Here is an 18,249-nt window from a genome sequence, read left to right as displayed (position 1 = left end):
TCTGACATCAGAATAGCCAAGAAGAAAAAGCTAACTACCTAATTACACCTATTGATGCCAGGAGGTGGAGGTTCAGCTCTCTACCAAGCCCCACCAACACCAAGGCCAGGGAGAAGTGAAGCATCAATTGGCCCCATCTCCAACTGCCTTGTTCAGTCTTGATTTTGAATGAGGGTGGAGGCTCAATGCTCCACTGAGCACCACAGACAATGGGAGGGAAGGAAAAACTAGTGTTTGCTGCAAGCTGCCTAGTTCAATCTTGTCCTACCAAGTGGGTGTGGAAGTCTGCCTCCCAACTCTGCTGTTATTATACAAGGAGTAGGGGAACAGTGAAATACTGCTGAACCCCAAATGGCACTGCTTTGTTGAATCTTGTTTCTGCCTGGTGGGAGTGGAAGCTCTTGTTGCTGTAGCCACTGACACTACCTAGGCTAGAGAATCAGAACATTGCCTGGTTCCATGAAGGGAGAATGGAAAGTCAGATATCCACTAAGTCCCACCTATATTACTCAGTCAGGGAATCAGAGTGCATAATCAAATCCATGTAATAGGGGATGAGAGTGAGGTGAAAGAGCAACACATAGGTTGGTGTAAAAGTAATTGTGGTTTTAGAATTGTTGAAATTTGCCGTTTGATAGTGGAATACATTCTTAAGTAAATGTGGTTATGTTATACATATTTTAATGCATTTCTCCCTTCATTTTTTGCCACTGACTTATTACTTGCTGTTTATTTTATATTTATTTTAGACTATGGAAATGATGTTAGACAAAAAGCAATCCCAGCGATTTTCTTGTTTGAGTTCAAAATGAGTCGTAAAGCAGTGGAAACAACTTGCAACGTCAACAATGTATTTGGCCCAGGAACTGCTAATGGATGTACAGTGCAGTGGTGGTTCAAGAAGTTTGCAAAGCATACGAGAAACTTGAAGATGAGTAGTGCATTGGCAGGCCATCAAAAGTTGACAAGAACCAATTGAGAGCAATCATCGAAGCTGATCCTCTTATAACTACATAAGAAGTTGTCGAAGACCTCATCATAGACTATTCTATGGTCATTCAGCATTTGCAGCAAATTGGAAAGGTGAAAAAGCTTGATAAGTGGGTGCTTCATGAGCCGACTGAAAATAAAAAAAAAATCATCATTTAGAAGTATCATCTTCTCTTATTGTACACAACAACAATGAACCATTTCTCCATCGGATTGTGATGTGTGATGAAAAGTGGATTCTACAGGACAACCAGTAATGATCAGCTCAGTGGTTGGACCCAGAAGAAGCTCCAAAGCACTTCCCAAAACAAAATTTGCACCAAAAAAAGATCAGAGTCACTATTTGGTGGTCTGCTGGCAGTCTGATCCACTATAGCTTTCTGAATCCCAGGGAAACCATTACATCAGAGAAATATGCTCAGCAAATCGAGATGCACTGAAAACAGCAATGCCTGCAGTATTGGTCAACAGAAAGGTCCCAATGATTCTCCACAACACCCAACCACATGTCACATAACCAATGCTTCAAAAGTTGAACAAATTGGGCTATGAAGTTTTGCCTTATCTGCCATATTCACCTGATCTCTCGCCAACCGACTACCACTTCTTCCTGCATCTTGACAACATTTTGCAGGGAAAATGCTTCCACAACCAGCAGGATGCAGAAAATGCTTTCCAAGAGTCCATCGAATCCCAAAGCATGTATGCTACAGGAATAAACAAACTTATTTCTTGTTGGCAAAAATGTGTTGATTGTAATGGTTTCCATTTTGATTAATAAAAGATATTTTTTAAGCCCAGCTATAATGATTTAAAATCTATGGTCTGAAACCACAATTACTTTTGCACCAACATAATTCTCGTTTGGATCTATTTGTAACAATAGGGGCAGGAAAGATGCTTCCACTGATGTTTGGCTGGAGTAAGATAGGAATATTTTCTGTCTGTTAGGCCACTCTCTTCTTGAACCTCAGGCTAAAGGAAAAGGTTTTGCTGGTAACTTTTGGTTTGTCTGTGCTTGCTGGTAGTTCTGGGTTGGAGGCAACTAAAGAGCTTCTCTATTATGGATGGGAGACAAGAAAGAAATTCAGAGAACTGTCATCATGTCGTTCTTCAAATTCCGAGGTCCCTAGGTGGTTGACCTTTTCACATTTCGGAGTCTCCCAGTGCTTATGTGTTTTGTTAGTTCTAGTGCTTTTAGTTGTAAGACGGAGGACCTTTAAGGAATAAAAAAGGCTACCACCAATTTGGTGGGAAATGGAATATCATAACCAAACATTTTAACATAAATAATAGCATGATATTGTTGGTGACCATGATGAAACATTCTGATCGCCACTTAAAGTTAGTTTTTTAATGATGTTATAATTTTAAAAAGGGGCCTAGCATGTGAAATATGTCCTTTCTATTCAGGTTTTATGCATTAACTAATTCCTCAGCCTATCCATGGAATTCTGCAAACTCCAACTAGTTGACCACTCTTTATAGTTTGTTTCTTTAACTCTCACTACATTAAAAAAAAAAGTTCTAAAACAGTGAAAAGGTTTTTAACTTTTAATGGGATGAAGGCCATAGGTTGATTAAATTGGGAAAAGATGAGAGATGCTGAAGCAGGAATTATGAGTTTTTAATGTTTCATTTTGGGGATAAATTTTCACTTTTATATAAGCTTTTTGCTATTTTATAAGTAAAAACTTCCAAATATTCAGGTAATATAAAGCAAAGTTAAGTAAAAGGTATTTTTGTGCTTGCCTAAATTATAGGATAATGTAGTATTTTCAGTAATAAGTTTAATTGAAAATGATAATTCACTTATTACATAAGAGGCAATGTCCTCAATTGTTAGATGTATTATTTGATGTAATTCTCAAAACAGCAAACTTTATATGGAGATATTTACAAAATTCATTTATACATTTTAACTCACTTTCAGGAATTTATGATGAATTGAATTTAAATTGAATTGAATTAAATTGAATTGAATTAGGTTTTTAACCCAACTCTTATGAATTTATTGTAAAAAATTAAATGAATTTTCAATATTATTTGTAGTTCTTTTGCACCAATCTTGTTATAGTCAGAAAAAATCCATAATTTAAATGTTCTTTAAAACTAAATAGAATATTTAATATCTAACAACCAAAATATGAATTTTATGTAACTAAAAGATAAAGGATTTTTTAATTTATTGAAATGCACAGTGTGACCAAAATGTAATATTACAAAATAATGTATGTTGAATAATATAATGTTTGTAAGATTATATAAACATATAATATCAATAAATTTCAATTCAGGTTTTGACATTGAGATTTTTAGATTTAATTTTTCAGTGTATATTTATAGTTTTCCAATTTTCTTCAGTAAATATTACTTTTTTTCTCTCTCTAGACTGTATTTGGGTTAAATTCCTCAGCGGAAATATAAAATTTACTAATTTTATTTCCAATGTACTTAGATTAGAGCACATGCAGTTTACTTACAAGTTAATTTTGATAATTAACTTTTTATTTTAAAGTTCTCACCAAATCTCTTTATGATCTTTTTTCTTAACATTTCTGTTTTGTTTGATAATTTTTCATATTTTTAAACATCCTACACATACACATATATGTATTATAAAGTTTTCAGAAGATTATTCTGTTTGATTATTGTTAGATTAGGAGATAGTTTTTAAAGTTTCTTTGGCTATAATTCCCAGCTTATAATTTCTTAAAATGCTTTTTGGATTTTAATTTAAAGTCTTGATTTATATGAGAGAGGCTCTGTCTCTGTCTTCTCTTCTTTTTGTAATGGGAGCTGGAAGTCCCTGCTTTGTGCTGAGGTGGTGACACATGGAATGTTGCAAAGCTAGTCAGAGAAATCACTGATAGGTGAACTCAGCTCTCGACTATAAAGTGGGGCTGGGTCTTCCATCTCCTTAATCCTTTATTTTCTAGAGACTGCAGAAATGTCATTGTTTGGCAGGAGTTTTTCAGAGCTTTGTTTTCTGCCATGAGAAGGAGTTGGCAGGGAGGATGAAGAGCCTCTGGATTGAAGGGTGGAGTTGATTGTATGGAGAACTCCATAGAGGCCCATTCCCAGTTGAAAATTTGGCAGGCCAAACTGGAGAATGGCAGGCCCATGGCTTTAGTCTGGATCAATTTCCAATTTAAAAAGGTAAAAATTAGCTTCTATTTGAGCAGAGATATATATTAATATTTAGACTGCTTTCTTCTAGAATTTATTCCTTATATGTGGTAGAGAATAGTCATTTATTAAAACATAAACTCAATCATCTTAATCTGGAATTATATTGCTTTTTTCAAAAATATAGTTAAATAATTAGATAGAATTACTAGTATTTGATAGTCAACAATAAGTTTGAGTATACTCTAAAATAACTAAAAGAGTGGAATGGAATATTCCTAACAGAAAGAAATGACAAATACTTGAGGTAATGGATGTTCCAATGATCCTAATTTGATTATTACATGTTATAAGCCTGTATCTAAACATCAAATGTACCCTATAAATATATACAACTATTATGTTCCCATAACAATTAAAAAATTAAAAATAAGTTATATAAAGTTAGAAATTCTAAGATCATATTAAAATTATCGGCTATCGTATTCTTACGAATTCTTAGATATAATTTATTTTATTAAGCAAGGTATCCATTATTTACTTGCCTTAATTTGATGGTATGAGAAGTAATTACATACATGACTACAGCTCTGATAATAATTACTGTCAGCACATATTTGAAAACTATCACTTTGACAGCATTATATCAAATTTTATGTTAAGTCAAAGATTTTAAAAAGTGATTTCTATAAAGAGCATATTTTTTATTTCAAAAAATTTAGGTAGTAAAAGTGTTTTTTGTTATGTGGATAAATTGTTTCATGCTGCAGTCAGAACTTTGAGTATACCTTCCACCAGAATAGTGTACATTGTATCAATAGGTAGATTTTTTTTACTTAATGATTTAATTGCTTGAGTTCGTCGACAAATTTATGCAGCCATAGCAGGGGGTGGATTACTCATACCTCCAACTGGGAGAGATAACTTGCTCAGTCTTGTAATATTGAGTTAACCAATGAATTTGGCTGTCTATCAGAATCAGACGAAATTTAGCATCATTACCTTTCCAGTTCCTCTCAAGACGCTTTCAACAGATAGATTTTCAATCCCTTACCCCTCTCACCATCCTCCCTTCTTAGTTTTCAATGTCCATTATTGCTCTTTATGACCATATATATCCTTCATTTAGCTCCCACTTTTAAGTGAGAACGTGTGGTATTTTTCCATTCCTGAAATGCTTCATTTAGGATAATGGTCTCCAGTTTCATCAAAAAAAAAAAAAAAAGTATATTTTGACAATGCTGTGTGTAATTTATAATTGATAGAGTATTTCTACAGAATGTTATCCAATTAAAATATCTACAATGGTAACATGAAATTAGTTTAATCACAAGATGTTTTCCATTAACATTAAATTCTGTCGGTATTAGGAATTCCTTCAGCTGCAGATATCAGGGAAACAAACCAACATTGGTTTAAATGCACTTATGGCTCTTAAGAAGGTTTACAGTGTCCAGGATTCAATAAAACAATATAATAGAAAATATAGCTCTATTATTTTTATTACTTTTGCTTTGGTAACCTTTGTATGCCATTTTCTTGTTTCTACCCACATGTACACTAGATGATTTTTTCCTCTTCTAATGTCAAAGTGAAGGTCATAGATGGCAGAGATGGGGGTAAAATAAAACCCAGTTTTTTAATTTTCTTGTTTGTCTCATTTATTAAAAAGCAAATATTTAATTTTGTTTTAGAAACCCTCCAAGTCTTAATTGTCAGACTCAGTCACATGTCTATACTTGGCTGCAAGGCAAGCCATGATGATTTAGCCATATTTCTGTAGCTGTGAAATGTTAACTTATTCTGAGAATCAGATTTTTACCGAACTGAAATAGTTTCTCCAACTAATCATTATCACAGTGTTGTGGATAGTTTGACAGGTTTCCAAGGTTTCCAAAAAGGGTTTTCTGAGGAGATAATTCAAAGAAATAAAAAAGAGTTTTAAAATTCCCTTAAATAAATTGTCAATGAATAATTGATTATTCCTGGAAATATAATCAATAATTTAATTTCTGAAACATCACTGATATCTTATCAGTGACATTAATAGATCATTAAAATTTAATAAATCAAATAAAATATAAAGCTTTGCCTCTATAAATATGAGTTAAGATAGAATTTCTGAGAATAATTTTTTGTAAAACTAGCAATATTGGTATATAGATATAATCCTATACAATGCATTAAAGATTCAGTGATAGTTTTTATTATAAAATAAATAGTTTAATATAGGATTTTCTGGATAATACATTAGTGGCATTTTAAATATTATAGTAGAATTATGATTTTAACCACAGAAGTGTTATTCAGATGGAAGATATAAAACAAATATAAAAGTAAGCAAATTGTAAAAAAAAAAAAAACCCAAAAATATTATTTTATAAACAATACCCAGTGGTTTGCTGGTATTGGCTTTAAATACAGTACTCAGAAAAAATAAATAAATAAAACATAATTAAAAGTATTTTAAGCTTACCCCAGTACTTCACTGTAAGTAATTCTTTTGTGCATAAGAGATATCTAAAAATTATAAATCAAGCACATTATTTATTAAAGTTCAATAAAAAATATAACAAGGAAAAAAACCTAGATATTTTTAGCCTAAATACAGAGAAATAAGTACTTATAAAATCATTGTAAATACTGGAATAAAAGAAGTCAAGAGAGGATATTACCCTTAAATCAGAAAACTTCAGTAGTCTGCTGATGAACTCACAGCCAGAACCTCTTGGTAAAAGAACCTAAAGCAGAAACCTACTAGGAATGGATTGCAGAATATGTATTCAGTCTTTCTATCACCTAAATACATTTCAGGGATATGAGAATAACCTGCATGGCAGTGGGCCACAACTGGTATAAAATGACATTATATTTAAATTCACTAAGATATGATATGACTTAAAGATCTGCTACCATGTTATGTTATATTTTACAGAGCTTATTATTTCTTCTATTTTAAATTTTCCTATAAGATAACTTTTATATGCTAAACTATTATAATGCAAAGTAGCAAATCAAGTAAGTTAAAATATCATGAAAAAAGTGTAATTCTTAAAATCCTTAGCATATTAATATTATAATTATAAATTCGTAACACCATGAAGCTCAGGTACTTGAACAAGGATCTGTGTATAGGAAAATATCTTACCTTAGATTGAGTTCTGCAAGCATGCATTTATTTTTCTATAAATTATATTGCAAGTTGAAAGGAAATGCTCAAAAATATTCTTATCCCATTGATACATTTAATTTCCTTGAGATTTCAATTTAATATTAGGGACTATCACAGCATTGTGATGAAAGGGTAAAATTTTCTACAATCCTCAGGATACACATATATATCTGTTATCATAGTTTCCAAAAGGGAGATGAAAGAAAGTTGACAGTAATTTTGAAAGGCATTTATTAGTGTAACACTGAGAATTATAAAGCTCTTAAGTTAGCTGCACTGGATTTAACAACAAAAGGAGTTACATGTTTGTTCTCTTTACCAGTGCCAAGGGAGTAGTATGTTTTAAAATAAAATGTTATTTTGTGTAAATAAAGGTTTGGGCAGAAGTTCTACACATCTATTAAAGTTCTACGCATTTATTAAAATACATTTCTTTCTTCAGGAGAAGTTCATTAATTCTGGTCTCCTTTTTAAGTATAAAACAAGCTGTAAAACACAAAATTCCAGCAAATCTATAATCCATCATTATTATATTAATATATTCTATGTAATTCATAATGCATATACTCTATACTTATATAATCTGTTTGTATAACTATATATCATTATATATAATAGTATGTGTGTATTTATAGACATATATTAATAGATAATAGTGACTTGTAAAAAAATTTGCAAAATATGCTTTCTGCCTTTAAGTTTGTCAAAATAAAATAGCAAGTATCAATGTACAATATTATGCTCATAAATATTTTTTTCATAGACCATTTCAAGGCCATAAAGTGAAGTGTGCATATGTGTGTTTTAGAATTATCTAACATTTTTTCATCCCCTTTACCTAATTTTAATACTGATTAACACCTTTCTTCACCTAAAATCCTAGGTACCACAGTTTTGAGTAATTTAGTCTTCTCAAAAAAAAAAATGTAGGTGTCAAGAAGAATGTCTCAGAAATTATAAAGCACACAAAATAATTTTGGTTCATCTTCAGTGATTTATTGGCAATATATACATACTTCTAATCCAGTGGTCCTCAACCGTTTAGGCACCAGGGACCAGTTTCATGGAAGACAATTTTTCCACTGATGGGGATGGAGGGTGGTAGGGTGGAGCTCAGGCAGCACTGCCAGCCACGGGGAGCAGCTGTAAATACAGATGAAGCTTCACTATCTTGCCTGCTGCTCACATCCTGCTGTGTGTATCCCACCTCCCCCGGCCCCATACTCCCCTTCCCTAAGTTTCATGGAAGACAATTTTTCCATGGCAGTGTTGTGGGGGGGTGGGCATGGGGTTGGGGAGCTCTGCACCTCATCCCTAACAGGCCACGGACCAGTCCCGGGGGGTTGGGGAACGCAATTCTAATCAATATGAATGAGTGACATATAAAAACTTAAACACTGCTAAAATACAATATCAAAACTTACTACAAAGGATGCATTTTAGCAAGAAACTCAACTAAATGTGTAGCCATCGTGACTGAGGAGGAAAGTAAAGGAAGTTACCCAGGGATCTGAATTTTTTATAAACAGTTCCAAATAAAGTAAACAAAAATAATGAGAATTTCTTATTTATTTATGTAAAACAGTGAGCTTGGGGGAGGGGCACAGAGTAGTCAGCTAATACTGTTCCTCCGACTTGTTCCAGTATTTTAAATGGTTTGGGATTATCCCTAAGTATGATCAGCTGATTGTTCCCAAGTCAACAGTCGTTTTTAGTCAACTCTGGATGCTGTAACAAAATATTAAACACAAGGTGGCTTAAATGTAGAAATTTATGGTCTGACAGTTATGGAGCCTGGATATTTAAGACCAAGGTGTTCACAGGCTAGACAGGCTTGGTTTCTTCTGAGGCCTCTCACCTTTCCTTGAAGATGGGTGCCTTCTATGTCCTCAGTCTCTGATCTGTGTGCATGCATCCTTGGTGTCTCTCTTTGTGTGTCTAAATATCCTCTTCTTGTAAGGACACCAGTCATATTGGTTCAAGGCCCAACCTAATGACCTCATTTTAACTTCATAACATCCTTAAAGACACTATGCATGAATGCAATCACAATCTGAGGTATGGGGTTAGTATTTCAACGTATAAATTTTGAGGACAGACAAATTCAACCATAACAGCAGTGGGTGAAAGCTCCTTCAGAAGCAAGGCTGTGGGTTGTTTGACATTCAGAACCTTGGTGTAGATTTAAGGAAAGAATTCTAGGTGTCATGTCTGAGAAAGAGAGAAGAAAGAGAATTTTTACTATTTGAGCTCCTCTCTCCCCACTGTTGTCTGATATTCTTAATGAAAATCTTCCTCTTTTCCCACTCATTTCCATCTTTTTGTGTCAAAATTCTAATCTATATATGTCTATTTGTCTACATTTCCAGTGTTAGTATTTCTTTCTTCCCACTTTTTCTCCTGTTAAATCTATGCTTCCTTATCTTTTGCTTTTGCCTACTCAAGACTACAGCATATAAACACTTAGGCCCTATATCCACAAACGTATTATCCTTTAATGCCAGGTTGTTTGTCTTGTTTCATTAAAAAAAAAAAAAAAAAAAGAGCAAAGAGAAAACATGGCAGGCAATATTCACTATTTAATCTGCCAAACTTTCAAAAAGCAATTATGATATATTCTATCAAGGATATGTCTAATTTTACTCTGGAATTATAAAATCTAGGACTAAAGTACCTTAGGTTTAATTTCAATATTTTTATATCAGAAGATTTTAGAGGTGAAACCTTTAGTCTTATAGTTCTGCATGATGCTAGGTTACTTATATTTATTTTGTAGAATATTTGCAGGTTTTATGAGATGGGAGACAAATTATTGGGATAACCTTGAAAGCACATCTAGTTATAGTACTTAAAATATGCATGGAGTTCCTAAAATATAATTCACATGGCCATGAAATACTTAATCTTGATTGGTTGTATAAAGAAAAATGTAGAATATGAACTCTCAGTCATCCATTTGCTATGACAACATGCAATAAAACTTAAAAAAGAAAGCAAGCCTGTGCTAAGTCAACATTCTATAAGGGATGATGCTTACCAAGTTGGTGCCCACTTCCCACCATATCTTCATTAAAATTGACAATTGAAGGAGGCATTCTCAGTTGATATATTATTTAGTATTTAAAACTATGTGGAGCAATTATTTACCTTGAGAATTTATTCAGATATGTTGTATGTAAAGATGCCTAAACCTAAATTATGGAATATTAACCACATATAGTTTACCGGGTAGTGTGTTCAACATAATCATTTATTGAACAGGAAGGATTCAACTGGAGAAATTATGTTCTTGTATCAGGTCAATGTCAATTTTCTATATTGTTCAATATTGATTAGACTACAACCCAGTGTATATAGTAGAGAACCATGATGTAAGAAATAGAAACTTAAACTTATAGAAAGACAGTCAGGTATTGACAAGGTTTAACTTTTTGTTTACCTCATTAGTTTGAAATCCTAAAAGAGAAACCCTTTGTTTCCCTTGCTCATTAGAAAAACAGGAAGCATTCTCTTAGTTCTGTAGAATGGTCTTTCTACTTTTATTGTTCTGACTTTTGCTCAGTTTTATTTACACAGTTTTTATGGTAGGGATTATTTGTAACTTCTAGATTTTTTGCAAGGAAAAGTAACTGCAAGACTCATTTTGAACTCAAGAATTTATATGTTGCACAGAAAGTATAAAAGTGGTCCTAATTCCTGTTTACACTTTTAAACAGCTTTCTGAATGCAGCCTCCAAGAATTTCACAATTCATAAAGTACACACTGTCTATGCAAACTCTGAAGAAATAGAACCCATTACCACTTCTTACCTCTAGTGATATTCCTAAGAACCAGAAGGAATGTGTTTGTTATTTTCACTTGTTCCCAGTCCATTTCTGTCAATCCTTTTTCAAAGAAGATTAAATCAATTCTTCTATAAGCTTTCCTAGAACTCCCTAACTCCTTGAAAAATGTGGTACAATCCCTTCAGATTCCCTGACAACAGTATAAGATGTTTGGAATATTTCCTTTCAGCAAAGGAAAATGATTGCTCTATGGTAGAAAATTGAAGCAGTCGATAACTCATAATTTTAAATCGTATTAATTTAATGGGTAAAATTAAACACACAATATAGTAACATTTGTTTATTTTTCATTTGTTCTCTCAAATATGTAAATATTAAATATCACAACTGTTTTAGAATTCAATGTTTATAAACTTTACTAAATTTGGGGTCACAAAGGATGTTCAATTAATAACCTAAGCTGTGACACAAAAATAAATACAAATTACTTAAATTGTGACAATATTACTAGTGTTATTCACTAAATGGATAAAACCATATATTAGATCTGTTCATTTACATTTACCTTTTACTTACATTTACATTTCATATTTACATTTTACATTTACATTTTGATAAGAAATGGAAGTTAAAATTTTTAACAATTGGATGGAGGATTGGAGTTGAGAAGGAATGGTACAGGGGACAGCTACTATTTAGTCTAAGCCCTTCTGTATGGTTTAATATTTTTGCCATGTGCATTTTGATAGCAAATAAAAAGGAAATTAAGGAAAAACTAATATACAGTGCTTCATAATGAAATATAAAGTGAGTATAGGACATAAATGCTTAACACATACATAGTTGTGGAGCAAATATGTAGGGTTTTCTGTCTGAAGTCCATTTTATTGTTGTTCAGAATGTTTGCATCCTCTCTCTGTGGGCTCCTCCCTAGGCAAGGGTGGACTTCCCATGGGTGTCACACTTGCCTGTGAGATGTGCTTTGTTCAATAATATATGATAGGAAGTGCTGTGCAGCACTTCCTAGCAGGAGCTTTAAGAGCTCAGACAAGGTCCTCTCCTTCAGCCAGAGCTCCAAGATAAGGACAAGACTAAGGCTTCACCTAACATACAAAAGATGTGTAACATGAACAAGAAATAAGCATTGACTTTTGTTTGTTCACTGAGATTTTGCAGTTATTGTTCTCCCAACACACCACAGACTAAGTTAACTGTTGTAATCAGAGAAGACCCAGTACCTTTCTGTTTCTGCATCGATGTTTCATTCATAGGTAATCTTGTTCTTTTCTGTAGGTTTACATATATGCGCTGAATGTCTCTGAATTCACATCTTTATCTCAGCTTCTCTTGTCCTCCACATGGCAATACTCTAATTTGCCTACCTGTGATATCCATTTTATAATCTCATAAATGTCTTCTCCCTGTGCAGAGGGGAGTCTTGATTGTACTCGTGTTGCCAAGCTCCCCCATTCCATCCTGTGTTTTTCATCAAAGGAAATGGCACCACTCCTCACCCAGCCTTTCAAGGTAAAACTGGAGCTTCCCCTTTGATCTCTCCCTTGTCTTTTACCTGACAAATTCAAATTATCAAAATATTCTATCAATTTCATCTTGAAAATATTTTTCAAATCAATTGACTTCTCTTTATATCCATGGCTACAACTCCAGTCTGGGCCTCAGCACCTTTCACTTACACTTTTGTGACAGGGTTTTGTTCCATCTTCCATCCTTGTTTTCCTGGAAATTGTTTCCAAAGTGCTTCTTAAGTATAACTCAGAACAAGTTATTTCCTGCTTTAAAATAAATTCACTTTTATCCTACCACTCTTACATAAAATTCCAAAGGCCTCTCCATGCCCCAGGACTGTGCATTATCAGGCCCTTGGCAGCCACCCCTTCCCTCAAGCCCAGGGTATGCCCCTCATATCCTTGGCTCACTGTGAGGCAGCATACTGGAGTTCTGGTAACCGGGACAGACTTCCTTGACTTTTTCCCAACTCAGAGGTCTGTGCAAGCTGCTTTCAATTCCTGGAATAATTTCCCCCTTGAATTTACTTGGTCGACATTTTTTCAACCTCAAAGTTGCAACCTAAATAACATATTCTCAGAGAGATTTTCAATGACTCACCTAATTAAAGTAGCTCACTCCCTCTATTTTTCCCTATCCTTTTGCACAGATGGATATGATTTTTTGCTCTTAGTTATTTCCTTCATTGTAGTTAATGCAATGTGTTAATTTTTGTTTGTTTTCTTGATTACTTTTTTTTTGTCTGTGTCCACCCCACACCCACAAAAATACAAGTCCATGATAACAGTTGTACCAATATTGAATGATAGGAAAAATAACCAAAACATTGTTTTGGAAATTATTTATTTCTTAGTTTGACAAAAATCAATTTTGTATGGTGATTTTGTAGGTTAAAGGAAATTTTTAAAAAATTAAAAATATAAGAAAAATTAAAATTTAGCATTAATTTTAAGGAACAAATATTTAAAGAGATTTAAGATAATTTTTAAGAAAATACTTTTTTTTACCTAGTATAGTTACTATATATAAAGATATTTTATAATCTCATAAGAGCTGTGGAGAAGTTATAACAAATTTCTTAGTGTTCCAATATGGAATATGTCAATATGCATCTTGAAACATTCTATTAAATTGACACTTTAAATTTTCATAAAATGTTTGTTAGTTTTCCTGTCTTTATACATTTGTTTCATGTGCATGTGGGTGTGTATATGTATGTGCGTTCTGTATATTGTACCAAATAACATTGATAAGGGCTTATTTTCTACTTTACACAGCTTATTAATTTTATATTTTGTATTAGAAGGTCAAAATTTTATGTGTATCAGAGAGTTTTTAATAATTGTGGGAAGAGTTAAACAACAAACAAAGCAAAACATAGGATCCTTAGGAATCTAATACTCAGATTTAATCACAGGGCTATTTTGGTGTTAATTTCAGGCCTGTATAGATTAAATTAATTGCCGAAGTTCAAAAAATTTGTCAATGAAAAATTCAGAAATTTGTAGAAAGGAAATACAGGGCATTAATATTTAGTGATGAGTAAAGAGAGAGGCTATAGCAAAGGTTACAGAGGTTAAACAGTACATGATACCACAGCAAGTAGTTCAAAAACATCTCACAGACTAGAAGTCTGACTTCCTGATTGAGTTTGTCCATTTTGTATTTGTGATAAATAGTTGTACTATATTTTTTCTTTTATACTGTGTTTTTACTGTACCTTTTCTATGTTAAGATGTGTTTAGATACACAAATATTTACCGTTGTACTACAATTGCCCAGAGTATTCAGTACAATAACATGCTGTACAGGTTTGTAGCCTATATCATAGGCTGGCTATACCGTACAGCCTAGGTATGTAGTTAAGATTTGTGTAAGGTTTTTGTAAGGATGTTCAAATAACAATGAAGTCACCTAACAACATATTTTTCAGAATGTATGCTGTTAAGTTACACATGACAGTATATACATGCTTATCAAAAGAAGTATATAAGAATATTTATAGTTGTACAATTTGTAATACCCAAACCTCACAAACAGCCCCAAACTATCTATAGTGGAGTGGATTAAGGAATTTTGGTATATTCATACTTTTGTGCAAAATCAAGGATTAATGAACTACAAATACAACTATATATAACAATATGGATATGTCTTGTAAGCATAATGCTAATTGAAAAAAGCCAGTCAGAAAAGAGTCCATACTGTTTAAATTCATTTTTGCATATTGTGGACTAGGCATAATTAATCTATGGTGGTCAAAGTCATATGATTGTTACCTTTGGAGGAGGTGGGTAGTGAAGGAAGGTGACACATTAGGGCCTTTGTGATGTGGATAAGGTTTATTTCTTGTTCTGAATGATCACACAGATGTACTAAGTTTGTTAAAATTTATGAAAATGGAACTTCAGGATTTTTTCATGCTTTCTCTATGTATATTTCAATAAAAGTTTACTTAAAGCATTCTTAAGTTGAATTTTATTGATTGTATAGTTTTAATTAAAGTTAATTTTCTGCTACCCAGGTGATGAGGAATTTGTGAGGAATAATTGATCAGATATAGAAAAATTTGAAAAGTGCAATGCCATGTAGTAGTTTTATAGCCATATATGTGTATATTTATACATAGTGGCGACCTGGAGAAAGAACTTTGTATTAAGACTGACTTTATTGTGAATTATAGTTTTGTCAGTTATAAACCATGTGATTTGAGCCAAACTGTCTAAATTCCGTTTGTTCATTTTTAAAAGAAAGTACTACCTGTCATAGATTTATTTGAGATTTTATTAAAATAGTCTGCCTTAAAGACTGAATACATGGTAGACACTCAATAATTCTCTCCCCATTTGTTGCCTAAAAGGATTTGAGATTGCTCATATTCTACTAATACTCTGTTCCTAAATTTTCATTTGGATCAATTAGATGCAAACATTAGATCAAATGTTTTTAAAACCATTAAGATTCTCCATTGTATAATAGGAAAAAGTAAAGCCTTCTCTAATTGTGCTGGCTACCAAGACACCATTAATCAGCAGGTTTGCCTAACTATCTCTGCCAGAGAAAGCAGTTGTGGTGTAACAACTAGGTCACCTTCTTAACAGCTTTATTATACAGTAGTTCATGTATTTTCTTGTTGACAGATTTAGAACACTTTGTGGAAGCAATAATTGTACTGGGACTACAGCTGGCAGGCTTTCTTAGTGAAAAAAGTAGAATGAACTTGCTAAAATACTTCTAACTGTTAAAAGGCAAATGAAGCAGTCTGTGTAGTTTCATTAAGGAATTACGCTGTCTCTAACATTGGAACTAATTAAAATTGTTTTGAATAGACAATAGTGAATTGCTGTGCAATGTCTTCTCAAGTATAAGTTACCAGATTCCTCATAAAAATGTTTTTTGGAGCTACCGGATTCCTCATAAAAATGTTTTTTGGAGCTACCCGTACCAGAGGGATGTTGTGAACACAACAAATAAAGGAGCCATAAAACAAATCATTTGGGTGTGTTTAATTCATTGAAGTTCATCTTTCAATAATGAGGTACATCTTCCAAATTTCTTATGCAAATGACATACAAGGGAAGATAGACTTGGTGTTTCATCTCCATTTTTTTCTTTCTTACTATAGTGTATTGTAAATTGGTCATTTTTGTTAAATAAACCTTATGTGCATAGATGTACAATGACTATTCCTGCACCAATTTAGCTGGGTATGTTTTATGATAAAATAACTCCTTATTTTCCACAGAATTATTTTTCACCTGATCACCAATGACTCATCATCCTCTTATTTAGGGAAAATCATATTGCATAATCCAACATTTAATTTTAAATGTCTACTTCCTTAAGAGATGAAAGAGGTGCTCAAATGTGCTAAAGTTATAGATACTTGAAATCATATTCTTTTCTGAGAGAGTATTGATATGGAGAAAGTTTTGTATTTTCTAAAAATGATGTTTGGGGGAGGAGGGAAGAAAGTGCTAATATTATAGATTTGGCACAGCAAAATTGGCTAATTTCAGGAATGGACTAGGAAATATTATCAATTTTCTAAAAATTAACATATCTTAATATTTAATTTTCAAATGCAATGCATATTATTTAATGTGCATGCATTGAGGATATACTATAAGGCATTGAGCTGTCATTATTTTTAAAGAATATGTCATTGTATAGTCTTCAGAGTGAAACTACATTCAAAGGAATGCAACAGGAACTGATAACCAATAACATTATTTATAAATGTACATAAATACACAACATAATTTTAAACTTCAAAACACAAATTTATAGTTTTACTGACTAATAAGGCTTACATAATAATGAAGCATTCAATCAACTTAGTTTGTGTATGGGGGCATGCATTTTTATACTGTTGCACTGTTATGCATTTTTATTATCTTTTATATTTTAAGCTTCTTTGAAATCAATAAGAATACTAGAATTTTCTCCCATGTTTAATTATGAAAAATTTTATATTTTCTTATAATTGTATTGTATTAATATCACTCCTGACTACTTTTAAAACACTTTCCCATATCTCAGAAATCTAGAACTGTTAAAGCAATATAATTTCCATTTAGATTTTTTTCAGTTCCATAATTTTTAATGTGAGAACATAGAGGAAAACATGAGTTTCTGATAATGTTAGCTTACTAAAGAGAGATTGTTATATTTGAAGGTGATTATGGAAGAAATTTTGAACAAGCATTTTTCTTTTTTATATAGTGAGTTGCTGCTATATTTTAAGACCATCTGAAAATCTAACTTCGATAAAAGGTATTATCTAATTTTACTATAAAATATGTTTCATCTTATGTTAGTCAATGTATCTGCACAATAGTTATAAACCTCTCCAATAAATTATTACAAACATATTCCTATAACGTGTTGTGATGAACTGTGGAAATTAAGTGAATAGTTTCTCCAGTGTCTCTATTTAATCTGACATACAAGAGTCATCCAAGGAAGGTAGAAAGCATTCAGAAGTTTAGATTCTAAACAATTAAAACATGTTATAAAAGCTAGATTCTTTAATGTAAATGTCACAGTTTGCTTATGTGTCATTGATAATTAATGTACAAAATTGCACACTTTACCATAACTCTAGAACTTACTGCTAAACTGCAATTAATGATAAACAAAACTTAGCCCTAATATATTACTGATTATGGTTCATAAAAAAGTGATGCAAGTAGAAATCAATCTATAATATCATAAATGTGAATTGATATATATTATAAATATTGATTTCAATAATTTGGAGTTTATAATAATATAGACACTTTTTAAAAATTAGTTTTAGTCTTTGTTTGCTAAAAAAAAAAAAAAAATCAGTGAGAGAATTTTTCCCTCTAACCAAAATGAAGTAACAGGGTGAGTGGTCTTCCTCTAATCTAAAACAACCGAAAAAGAAAACAGACCAAATGCATAAATAGGAGTCTTCCAAATGCTAGACTCAGAAAATGAAAGACAGTGATACATGGGACAAAGAAAATAAATAATTGTATTATCTGTCTTATTACCTTGAGAAAATTTTTAGCCTATGCTATACTGAGAGGGAACTGAGAGAGAGCCCAGCAGTGTTTAGAGTTCAGGCAGAGCAAAATTAGCTTGCTTTATCTGGTAACTGTATGTCAAGCTCATAA

This window comes from Eulemur rufifrons, chromosome 7 (genome assembly GCF_041146395.1).
Source record: "Eulemur rufifrons isolate Redbay chromosome 7, OSU_ERuf_1, whole genome shotgun sequence".
NCBI classification, from domain to species: domain Eukaryota; kingdom Metazoa; phylum Chordata; class Mammalia; order Primates; family Lemuridae; genus Eulemur; species Eulemur rufifrons.
The sequence above is the reverse complement of the archived record's forward strand: the minus strand, read 5'-3'. Positions refer to the sequence as shown.